Below are 12,787 nucleotides of genomic sequence, written 5' to 3'. Positions count from 1 at the left end.
CAGTCAGACAGGGCTGGGTCCATGGCAGAGTTAGTGTAACACAAAAGATGAAAACACATTACAACCATGGCCAGAAACACATCTGTTGGAGAACAGGCCTCAAGACAAACAAAAAAATGACCAGGCCTGCATACAACCCTAAAGGACAAGATAAGCAGTAATACCTGGCTCAATAAAGTTTAGATAGACATCAGTCACTCTAGTAGGTTACAAAGATCTCCAAACCTAACATTTCCTAGAAAAAGTCTTTGTTCTTTCTCTGCACACTTGTTATGTGACTTGTTCCCTCATTGGATCACTATTACCTAAGCAATTATACTTATAACCTTATTGGTTGTTCATAGCCTTAACCTATGTTATACCCACATGGTTTTTGCTCTGTAAAACTTCCCCTGGAAAGTGGGTCCTCAGCTACTCATTTAGAATTCTCTCAGGAGCTATATCCTCTCAATAAATATTTCCTACTTTTACCCTTCATTGTTCCTAAAATCCATGCTTTGATTTTAGAGAACATTAACTCAGCATATCAGACATCTAGTAGATTGGGAATTATAATTTTTCCCTTATATCATGTAGAGGTCCTATTTCATCTCCTACATCATCCCTGTGTCACTAGGATTACAATATGCACCACCATGCCCAGCCACCTCCACCTAATCTTATGGAACCACTGTTATATATATATATAGTTGGTGGCTGACTGAAACTTCGAGATTTTGTTCATGTTTATAGTTGTCAGAGAAAGCGTTTCACCCAGGACAGAAAGTGAAAGTCTCTGGGATGGAACTTGGGCTGTGTCTGTGATACTAACACAAAGTCAGCATTGAACCTTTGCATTTGCCTCCTTCCCTGGTCCCATTTCTTAATACCAACATCTGTGATGTCCATGAGCTAAGCTCAGTCCCTGGAATCTTTGCCCTTCAGTATTCCTTCCCTCCAATAGCTGTGGAGAAAGAAACAAACTCAGCTTTGAAGACTATCAGGATCTAGAAATAAGCCTGCTTAGTGACCACCTAAATGTGGCACTGGAAGAGAAAAACAACTCACTTGTTCAGTACTAGTATTTGTTGCCCTTCCCAAATATTGGGAATACCACGGCCCAAATCCACCCAATAGTTTTGCACAAATAATTACACCAAGACCAGTGTCCACCAGACGGAAAATAGTTTAGACATCTGCTGAGGGATCAGAAGGCATACCCTCCCTTGATACCTTGCCAAAAAAGTAGTTAGACCATTTGGAAATACATTGGTTTATTTATTTTTTTTCTTTTGTGTTTCACATTCTTGGAGGCTTCATTTCCTTTCTTTAAAAATCCTGATGATGCTAACATTGGTAACAATACAATTGCCACTGGCATTTTGGTGTCTATTTGTTTTTTTCTCCAAACACATTTGCATACCAACAGCTTCTTCTATATTTCTATTTTCCTTTTCTATTTTTTTCCTTCTTTGCATTCAAAGTAGTCATTTGTCCCAGGAATGCTATATGGATCACTATTAAAACATTTATCCATAAAATTTGTTAAAACAATTAAATATACAGGCAATGAAAATGCATTTGATGAATTTCAGCAGTCACAACAATTGCTGAAACAAACAGAAACATGCAGAATGCCCTCAACTTGATAAAGACTCCTATCAAAGCCTAAAATCAAACATCATATTAAAATATGAAATAGTAATCAATCTCACTAAAAGCAAAAGAAAGCAAGAATTCTTACACATATCATTTATATTTAAAATTGTTTTGGAGATTTTAGCTACTGTAATATAAAAGTAATAAAATTAAACAAGTAGTATAAATTTGATAACAGACAATTATAATTTATAGATTACATAACCATATGCCTAAAACACTCTAGAAAACATCCAAAATTTTAAAAATCTATTAGAGTTAAAGAACAAAATTTACTTTCAAAGTAGTTTAATAAGTACACAAAAATGAAAAATATCCCTGTTTCTAGAAGTCATTTAGTATTGAAAAGAGCTTTAAAATTCCATTCATGATTAATTACATTAAAAACTAAATTTCCAAGAAATCAACCAAAAAAAGCTCTATGTGAAGACTACCATGAAATCCATAAAACAAGATCTTAATATTATGGATGGGAAGTTTAATATTACAAAAAGTCAATTCTTTCAATATGCATTAACTTGCTATAAAAATCATAAAGAGTTCTTTAATGGACAATATGATTTTAAACTTTATAATGAAAAAAATCACTAAATATTGCTGAGGCAATGTAAAAAAAATGAAGAAGGGAGAGATTATCCATGAACTGGTACAATCAAAATAGTACGATACTTATATAAGAATGGTCAAAGAAATTATAGAAGAGTCCAGAAATATATCCAAATATGTATAGGAACTTAATATATGATGAAAGTGGTATTTAAATCCAATCATGAATAAAAAGTTTATTTCACAAATTAAAGCAGAAAAATTGACTATTCATCTGAAATAAAATAACATTAATCCTTTACATAAGACTGTATATAAAAATAAACTTTAGATGGAATAAAGATCTAATATAAAAAACAAAGCAATGAATATTATTTGGAGAAAATTTAGAATATTTACATATTATTTGGCAAGAAAGGAATCCAAAAGCTATTAAGAATTTTAAAATTAGTCATTTTATTTTAAAACTTTTAATTGTCAAGGGCCAGGGATTTAGCTCAGTGGCACTGTGCCTGCCTCACCATCACAAGGTCCTGAGTTCAATTACAAGTACCGCCAAAAAAAAAAAGTTTTAAATGTCGAAGTGACAAAAGACACCATAAATAAAGTCCTGTGATAGACTGGAAAAAAAATAACTGAAAGTAAAAGTGTAAATATTCCTATTATACAAAGAAAGACCAACTAATTATTTATAAATCAAATAACAGACAAAAAAATAGGAATGACACAACCAGGAGGGACTTTAAGAGAAAAGGCAGAGTCAATAAATGTATGAAAAACCACAACCTCACCAGTGAACAGAGAAATATTAAAATAAAATAAAATGAGATGCTGTCCTTCACCTGTAAATCAGAAAAAATGTAAATATCAGGGAGACAATCACTGTTCCGAACATTTTGTATATAACAGTTCAATTAATTCCATCAGCAATCTATGAGATAGATGCTATTATTATCCCATTTTGTATATTAAAATCCTCAGTGAATATAAACCTCTCTCATATTTACTACTGTATCATAGGTTACTTTACTGAAAATTGCTGGACAGGATCCAGCCATTTGATTTTCTGATTCACAAATCCACAGTTTGATAAATACTGACCTATAGTGATTTTCATCAAATATTAAACTATAATCTCACATTTCTGAGTGATATATATACTCATACCTCATTTTTGGAAGAAGAAAAGAAAGACAGGAATGAGGGAAGATGCACCCTATATAATATTAAGTACTTTCTAAAGACACATACATGTGTTTGTGGGTGCAGAAATGTATCTATCAACTGAATTTGTTGACCACCTCAAGGTTTGGGCATGGTAGAGGAGTGCCTTCATATATCTCTGTCTTGTTTGTCAGGCTGTAAAACAATGTCTAATTTTTGAAGTTTTTGAGAGCAGTTTAACAAACTTGAACAAAAGAATTTTGCAATCTGTAAACTTGTGTGTTCTGGGATAAAATCTATGCTTTCCTAACTTTATTACATCTCATGCTTGAATGACCCCCATTCAGCACTTAACTCCTATTTATTAAAAAAAATAAATCTTTCAAATCCATCTATAAAACCTACTGGGAGATGGATAAACCTGATTATGGTGTCTTCCTATCTGAGGAGAAGGGTAAATGATCATTCTCACCCCAAGTAATAATGCAATTGAATGAAAAAAAATGAGATCTCCATGGAAAAATATCTAAGAAGAATCATAAAAGATGTTTATAGGAGAGAAGTATAATTCCATTTGAGTGAAATTTCATTATTTTTTCAAACAACATATACTTGGTTTGATTTATTTACCTGTTCAGCATACCAATTGCTGACTCTATATTTTGCAACTTATTGCTAGAGGTCTCCCTTATAAACCAGAAAGTTGAGTATCTCATTTAGGACTTCCTCTGACAGAATTGTTCATGATTCCTGGGGACTATATTCACAGAGTACGTATGGCCGGGGATTTAGCTCAGTGGTGCCACCGCCTGCCTTGCAAGTGCGAGGTCCCGAGTTCGATGCCCAGTACCAAACAGAACATATGGCTATTTCCTTCTTCCAAATGCTAGGAAGAAAAATTATAACTCCAATTTTCAGCCACTGGCTCTGGTTGTTGTTACCACTGTTTGCCAGCTCCATCTAATGGCACCTGTAGGGACTGCACCAACCTGCCTGCTGTGGAGTTAGATGCAGACATGGGAAACTCGGTCCATTGAAATGAGAAAAGTCACTGAAGATCCGGTGTGTGAATTTGCAACCTCTTTTTCTGCTTCAGAGATAATAGAAGCAGGAGTCAAGAAACAATGGGAATTCACCAGCCTGGATCCTCACTATCTAAAATGAACATAAAGAATGAGTGTGGGACAACTATGTGTTGTGTTCGCCACAAAACTTGAACATGGTTGTTACCACAGTATAATCTAGCCTGTTCTGACTGATATACTCCATGTGCACCCTAAATCTTAATCACAAACTCCTGGTGTGCAATACAGCTAAGACTGTTAGATGACAATTGAAAGAATATTTGTACACTGCTGTAGTGATAACTTTGCTCTCTGGAAACCCAGCAGACCACAAGTAGTATACATAGTAGGCTTTGGTACTGTAATATTTGTAGCTCCACTCAAATTCTTAACCACTGCTCTCGGAAACACAATCCCTTCCCTGGGTGACTAGTAAAGAGGATCTTCAAGCCAGCTCTGCAGGAATTCTCCCTTCTACTTGGATCCAGGTCACCAGGCCACCTCCTTCCCCACTGAATTTCCCTTTGAGATCTTTGAAGTCCTTGTCTGATCAAGCATCTTGGTCAATACCACTTTGGACCACTTTATGTTTCATTTCAAACACTGGGGAAAAGGGTTTTGATTATGATCTCTTGCCCCTAGAAAATTCCGAGTCCCATATGCAACTAGTGAATCGCTTCCAAGGAGTTAGTGACAAGCCTCCGACAGGCCCCTGAGAACTGATTGTGCGCATCTCTTCCCAGCTTTGCCTTCTGTGACTCAGGTTAGCTTGACTTCCACCACAGCTGGAGTGTTTGCACAATAGGAACTGGCAAGTGCTACAAACTGGTTGCCCCTCAGCCTCTGTGCCACCTGGGAGAGTCAGTTATTGAACGGTTAGGACCACAACATTGATCATACTCATCCTTCTCACCTATAGGTTCAAACTACATCACAATTTCATAATTAAGAGGACTCACTAAGATGATTCTTCCTGTGGTAAGGAAAATCATTCTATCTTACTTTGCTATTTGTCCCTACGACTTAAGAGTCACTGGCTTCCTGCTTTAAATCCTACCTCATTTGAAGTTCATTTATAAAGAAACTGTATTAATATCTATTATACACCAAAATATGAAGAATACAGTGACAAACTAAGCAGAAAATTTCCCACCCTGTTAGAGATTTATAAGTCTTTAAGATAAAGAGAATTTACTGACAACATAGATTTTTTTTTTAGTATCATATCCATTATTTGTAATTTTTGTTCATGTAAGTTTCCTTCAGGGTTAATGAATAATGGCCCAACTCAACATGGCCAATAAGGACTTTTTTTTCCCAGAAACTTACATGGATTCTGAAAACATTAAATGCTATCAATCCTTCAGAGTATGGGATTCAAGAACATTATTAACTAGAAAACACTATCACATAGAGATAGTAAGAAAATGAAGTCAATACAGATGAAAGCAGATCCAAAAATGGAAAGGGAGAGGGATAACATGCAGTATCACTTACTTAAACCCCATATCCATCAATGCTTGAACCAAACCACCTCATGTAGTTTTCAGTTATATGCACCAATCAATTCATTTTGGCTTAGACTAACTCATATTGAATTTCTATCAGGTACAGCTGATGGAGTACTGACTAACATTATGTTATTCCTAAGGGAGAACTTAAGAAACAGGATTTTGTTCCTGGTGAACTTCAAAGAGTGGCAGCCTAGGTACAAGAAAAGTGTGAGAGAATAGAGGAGACTTTAGGGTCCTGAAAGATCAGAGAAGCCCCTAGAGTGGCCATACATGTAAGAAGCTCTGGTTTCTGAATCCCTCTTCCCTTGGGCTTGCAGATACCAGTGCAGAGGCATCCAACCATCGTGTGTGTGTGTGTGTGTGTGTGTGTGTGTGTAAGAGGCAGGAGGGAAAATAGCTTTAGAGAAAGCACCCTAGGGTAAAGAAAAACAAGAGAAGGGTAAGATTCTAGAAAGGCAGGGCAACTAACTAAAATCTTTGCAAGCTTAGCTTTTACCCTGTTCTTGGTGATCCTTAATAGAAGCAATGAAGGCAGACTAACTTTCTCGTAGGTTCAAAATTGTCAGCAACACCCTTTGTCTGCCCCTTTAGTCTCTGCTCCCCTTTCCTTTCCCCTCTTTTCTAGTGTGGGAATTTCACTGTGCAAATAGGTACCTGAACTGCTTACCAGTGTTCTTTTGGCATAAGAAATGACTTTCTTTTTCATTCATTTCCAGCTTTTCAGGGATTTGGTGAACATCAGTAGAATTAAGAAATGGTGGGCTTGGAATCTAACAGCAGAGGGCTTTAGCAATAACAAGGATGTGAGAATATCGGAGATATCAGTGATGTTGAGGTATATAGACAGAATGGCAATGAATATCATAACATTTCATTTACTCCTTTGGGTAAAGGCTCAACTTCCTCACATTCAGACAATGGAAGAAAAACTCTAAGAAATCACCTTAAGTCATCACTATTCTTCAGTCTGGAGTACTCGGTCTGAAATGATAATCTCCATAGATCCAAAAGCCATCCAGAAATCCATACAGGCAGGTGGCAGGATTATTCAGCTGTATAGAGTGTGTATTTCCATTTATGGGCAGAATTTGCTGTGGTCTTTTGACATTATAACTGCTGGTTAAAAAAAAAGAAGTGAAACTACAAATTACATCCTAGGAAAAATACACTATGAATCTATCTCTGATACTTTCAGACCAATAGAAATAATCTCACTTCCAAGAGAAATTTACAAACGGTGCTAGAATTGTTTGTGCTTGTATGGCATCTGTAATGAGGTGGTAAAGCAGACTATGCTGATGGAAATCTTCCTTTGGATAACAGGCTTTAAAATATGTGAAATTATATGAATTATGTGTTCATAGAAACTCCCAAGTATCAGTGTATCTATCACTCCATGAAACTATTGAAGGAAAGGCAATATAAATCAGATTGATCATTTGTTTTTCCCTTGATTCAATTCCTTTGGACTCAGACACAGTGCAGAACACTGAAGACACACAACAAAAATGCACTAAATGATAACAATGCACTAAAAAATAACAAAAATAAACCAAAAGGCAGTATTTGACTTTCAAGTTCTACTGAGAAAGACAAAATCCTAATACCACAGGATACACACTAGAGAATTATGGTAAATGGAAGAAAAAAACCCTGCATATCTAGGTTCACAAAGCTGATAAGAAACAGGCATAAACACCAGTTACTTGAATGCAGTATGTTGTAGGAAAGACTTATCTGAGATAGAAGAAACTAACACGAGGTTCCATCTGTGACTGTCACCAGACAATTGAGGTGTTCTTGTAGCATTCTTTGGCGCGCGTGTGTGTGTGTGTGTGTGTGTGTGTGTAAATTTTAATTGACAATAAATACATCTACTAGGCAGAAAATATTTGCACTCAGAGCAGTATTGAAACACAGGCTCTCTTTATCTTTTTGTCCATGTTTCCAAACACAAAGCAATTTCTCTATCTTGTTTAGTTAAGTTGATTTTAAACAGACTATGATTTAGAGAAAGAAAAGAAAACCAAGTATTTCTTGCAGTTTCAAGTCATTTATCTTGATTAAAAGACAATTCTGATAGCTAAACAAGCCTGTCCAATTTAAACTTGAATGAAGAAAGGGCCTTCATCCTAAGTAATAGATGATCAGTATTTTTAACATAAAATCTGAGTTGAAAGGATGTCATAGAAATATTCAAAGACATCTATAAGTGGACCTATTTTTGTGTTGATACAAAAACAAAAACCAACTGACCAAGAAACCAAACACTGCAATCCTTTCCGGCTGTTACCTGCTTTCCATCCCACTATGCTCCCAGGTCATGCTGCCTCTACTTTTCTCACCTTCTTTGGTACCTCAGCCTGTCTGCAGTCAGCCCACTCCTCCACTACTCTACCAGAACCATGTCTTCCCAGGTCAACAGTCCTGTCCTCATTCCCAAAGCCAGTGGTGTCTCTTTATCCTCATTTTCTATGAGTAAGTTCCATAGTTTGACTGTTCTCTTTCCTCTGGGCTTAAATCCTTCTAGATTTTACTCTTTGAAAAACACTATTAGGCTGGGGATGTAATTCTTTTATAAAATTGCTTCTTTATGAAAGAAGAAACAGCCTTGGAGAATCTTGTACAAGGTCATCAAGCTGAAATGTGGCTTTTATTGCTGGTGGCCAAGGAGCTACTTTTAGCTACTATATTCATGCAAACAAGAAGAGCTAGCCCCAATTTACCTCACCAGCTAATCATTTTCTTCATTTTGAACTTTTCCATCTTAAAGGAAAAAGTTTTACCTAAGACCTTAGGCAAGACATAGAATTTTTTTTTTTGCAAATATATAAGACTTTTGTGTACAGTATTAGGTAAGCTTTTCCAAAGTTTTCTTTAAGAAATAAAGCAAAACAAGCCTATAAGAAACTTAGTATTATCATCCCTGTGTTATAGTTGAGGAAATAATGGTTGCAAGAGGTTGCTCCAAATCTCAGAATTCCCTCCTTTCCCTGTTTGCCTTCTGAATTAATTGTCTCCTTCTTCCCTTTCCTCTTTTCGTACTCTGACTAGCAAGACCTTAACCTTGCACATGGCTTCAACCCTACATGAATCCAGGTCTGTATCTCTTGCTTCTTTTAATTCTAAAACTATTTATCTTGTTCTGCCACCTGCCTTGCAATGACAAGGTCCTGAGTTCGATCTCCAGTACAAAAAATAATAAATAAACCTATGTATCTATTATAATGAGTCATCATTAACCAAAGAAGAAAAATTACAAAAAGACTATAAATGTGGTTATCTTTCTCAAAAATTTAAATATCTTGCCTATGTCCTTCTCATCCAAATGAAACATCTTCATGATTGATGCTGAAATGGGAGTTATCCTAATTTTTTCCATCTCTCTCTGTATTGTCAGATGTCAATTTCCTCTGAACAAACATTCCTTTTAAGTCTTCTCTTCTTTTTTTTTAATCTTGGTTAATGGTATACATCTACACACACACAGATACAGCTACCACCTTGTATCTTCCATTCTAATGCCTCTTCAAAACTACACTGAATGGCCGGGGATTTAGCCCAGTGGTTCCAGCGCCTGCCTTGCAATCGTGAGGTCCTGAGTTCAATCCCCCGTACCAAAAAAACTACATTGAAATTTCCAATTGCCTGATTATTCAAAATAGAAGAGATCGACATGGGGAAAAGAGACAGCCAGTAAGAGGGAGCCAGATTATGTAGACGTTAAGAAATGAGCACGATGTCAACTAAACCAAGAGAAAGGAGCACTGTTGAGAGTGGAATTAATGGGTTTTCCTTTCCATGTTTCAGAAGTTACTCCATCCAAACCAAAAGAATGGCATCCATCATATTTTCTCCGTCAGATAACTAGCATTATAATAATTACTTTTGAGAGTCTAAGTATTTCCACCATACAGTAGAGAAATAAAGCAGAAAAAGACCATCAGCATTTTTATGTGATGACTATATTCTATTGATTTTTCAAAAGGTAATGGAAGTACAGATAGCTTTGCTACTAACAGTCAAAAAATATTTAGAACTTGAAGTTATTTTCTACTTGTTACACACTTAGAATGTGTTTAAGTGTTGGTTCCAGGAACGCATTTTGATGTACTGTCAGTGGCCCCAACTTTAAGATCACTAAGAGATACTTCAAATGTTTTTAAAGTAGATGAGGCGTATATCAACCAATTGACAAAAATCATTTGATGTGTTTTGCTTCTATTGCTACATTGGACATAGAGAAAAGAAAAATCTGGTTTTGAAAATATTCTGAGCACAATAATGTAACATCCACATCAGCCCGATCATACATCAGTTTCCAAAGTAATTTTACATGAATATAAATTAAGGTATTCTTTTGCAGCTCTCTTGGAGATATGTGAAATATAGAATAAATGCTGTTATCACAGTTACATTAATACATTTAAAATTTAAGACATTTAAGTGAGATTTTGTTCTTTCTCAAAAGTTCTTATATTCCCAATTTTTTAAATGGCTCGTGGTATTTTAAAATTAGATAATATTCTGACAAGAAACCATAAATGCCAAAATTCTGCTCATCTTCCTCCCTGTGCAGTTCTCTGAGAAGTCATGCTTTGAAAAGATTAACTAAATGTGAATGATATCAGTAATTATATTAATAATTCATCTAACCCAGAAACTCCTTATACAAGGCCATCTGGTAAAAGTTGTGTTGAACATATGCTTAGGAAACCTACAGACCTAAATGGAGTTTCCAGTCTTTCCTGCTGAATCCAGCATCTACATGGGGAAAGTTGACCACAAGAGATGAGCTACAGCACCGCAGAAGTTTATTCCATGAACGGAGGATGGAGTTCTGTCCACTTCCTGAAGGCTCTGATCTCTTGAGTCCCTTTACCCACAGAGCCCACGGATCCAGCCACTGGCAGAAGAAGCATTACCGTGCAGAAAAAGATGTGGAGAGTGCCACAAAATAACACTCCTGGGTACAGCGTCTTAATGTAGTACTATTGTGCACTACACAGTGTATCTCTGTGATTACCTCAGCTTCTGGCCAATCAAATGAACACAGGGTGGGAGCGGCAAGGGTTAGGGTAGAGGCAATGTGACACGAGGACAGGGGGCCATCCCATCACACTGTTCTGTGGGACGTGTCATCGTAAGTGCCTGGCCACATAGGGACAGTTTCTGTTTGACACTTTCCCTGTACTTCACTCACTCTCCTTTGGGCTTCATTCCTCCCATAATGCTCTGTTTCCTATCAGTCTGACAGATGATTTCTTCTTCCTATGCCCATTTTGGCATTTCCCGGTCCCAGTCTTCCCTGCTGTAGAACAAAGCCAGGTGTTTTCTGAGGGTAGAGTAAAGCCTCCTCTTTCTGACCTTTGCCACCTCCCAAAGCATCATGTCCAGCTACAGAAAATATCTCTTCTGTGAGACCAATTACAAGGCTTGTGCTCTTTTTTTTTTTAGTTTAATTATTTGTTTTTAAATATCTGTGCTCTTGAAAGAATCAAATGACAGAAAGACACAAAGTAAAACATAAAAATGTTCTTACCTTGACATCTCTGCGTCACCCGGAAATACTGTTAAAACATTTGTTGTGCTTTCTTCCAGATCTTGCTCTACACAAAAAGAGGGTGTGGAGTATAGTAGTAGGCAGCTTTCCCATCATTGAGACAAAATACCAACACCTGCAACTTAAAGGAGGAGACGTTTATTTTGGCTCACAGTTTTGTTTCAGTGGGTTCAGATCATCGTTCTTAGCCTTCAGAGCAGAAATGACATAGTAGGAGTTTGGAATAGAAAAGCTATTCATGCTATGATGTCCAGGAAGTGGAAAAAAAAAACAGAGGAACTGGGGATGAGAATATAAGTTTCAAGTCATGTCCCTAGTAACCTGCCCCTTCCAATCAGGCCCCACCTTCAAATGGGAGAATTCGGGGGGATATTTTAGATCTAAACCATAACATGGCCTGAGAATGATTATTTTTCATATAAATCTACTTCCTATTCTGTTAATATTTTTCATAGTTTTTTTTAATGATTATCTTTTCAAGTTAGTGCATTGATGTCTTTTTTACTTTTTATAACTTTATAAAAATAGTAAGTAGTATATCATTAAACAGTACAATAAGAATTTGATTCAAACAGTAGACTGAACATATATATGAAATATATTGAATATACATACACACATATATTTGTTTTATATATGTGTGTACTTATCTATCTCTAGAAAAGTAGATAGACAATTCACATCTTCACTGTCAAAATCCCTGAAAAACAATAAAGTATAGCAGACAAACAATAAAGTATAACATGTTAAATAATTCTTAATAAATAGATAGCAAAGGAAGTTATAAAAATTGATGAAAAAAAATCAAAAGAACTGCATTTTTTTAGCACAACTAATATCACAGTAGGAATGAGCCTCAGGCAACAATGGAATATCTTACTTACAAAGTACATGTTTAAAGGATCAATTGTCAGGCTCTCCCTCATTCTCTTTTTCATCAGGAAAGTCCTAAATCTATCCTTAGCTGCTGGATTTTCAACTCTAAGATAAATGCAGAGAATGAGCCTTTACAGGAGAGGCTTACCAGGGTTGGGGGAAGGAGGAGATCCACACTGATGCTTACAGCAACCTGAAATCATTTGAGACTTTCATAGACACAGAGATGGTTTGCGATGCAGGAGAAAGAAAGATACTGCTGCTCAGAAAGTAAGATCCCTACATCCATACTGGAGATCTCCTTATTAGGACAATTTTGTGTAGCTACTTTGTTCTATACCACACCTCTGAAGAGGTTCTTTGCTCTGAGCAAGTTCAACCCAAGAGAAGAGCTGGCAATTTGCCTTTCCACTCCTGGAACC

The 12,787-nt window shown here is 36.3% G+C and overlaps 1 long non-coding RNA gene across 1 annotated transcript; it reads right to left on the bottom strand.

Moving 5' to 3' along the window:
- Positions 1 to 5,085: 5,085 nt before the first annotated feature.
- LOC117285832 lies at positions 5,086 to 11,600 on the bottom strand. The gene is made up of 3 exons (XR_004516929.1): positions 11,469 to 11,600; positions 6,870 to 7,042; positions 5,086 to 5,264 (listed from the first exon to the last, which is right to left on the bottom strand). It is a non-coding gene; the product is annotated as an uncharacterized LOC117285832 (long non-coding RNA).
- Positions 11,601 to 12,787: the final 1,187 nt, after the last annotated feature.

The sequence above is a fragment of the Fukomys damarensis genome, unplaced genomic scaffold (genome assembly GCF_012274545.1).
Source record: "Fukomys damarensis isolate Sample0158 unplaced genomic scaffold, DMR_v1.0_HiC HiC_scaffold_13, whole genome shotgun sequence".
Lineage (NCBI taxonomy): Eukaryota > Metazoa > Chordata > Mammalia > Rodentia > Bathyergidae > Fukomys > Fukomys damarensis.
This window is presented reverse-complemented; position numbering and strand designations above follow the sequence as displayed.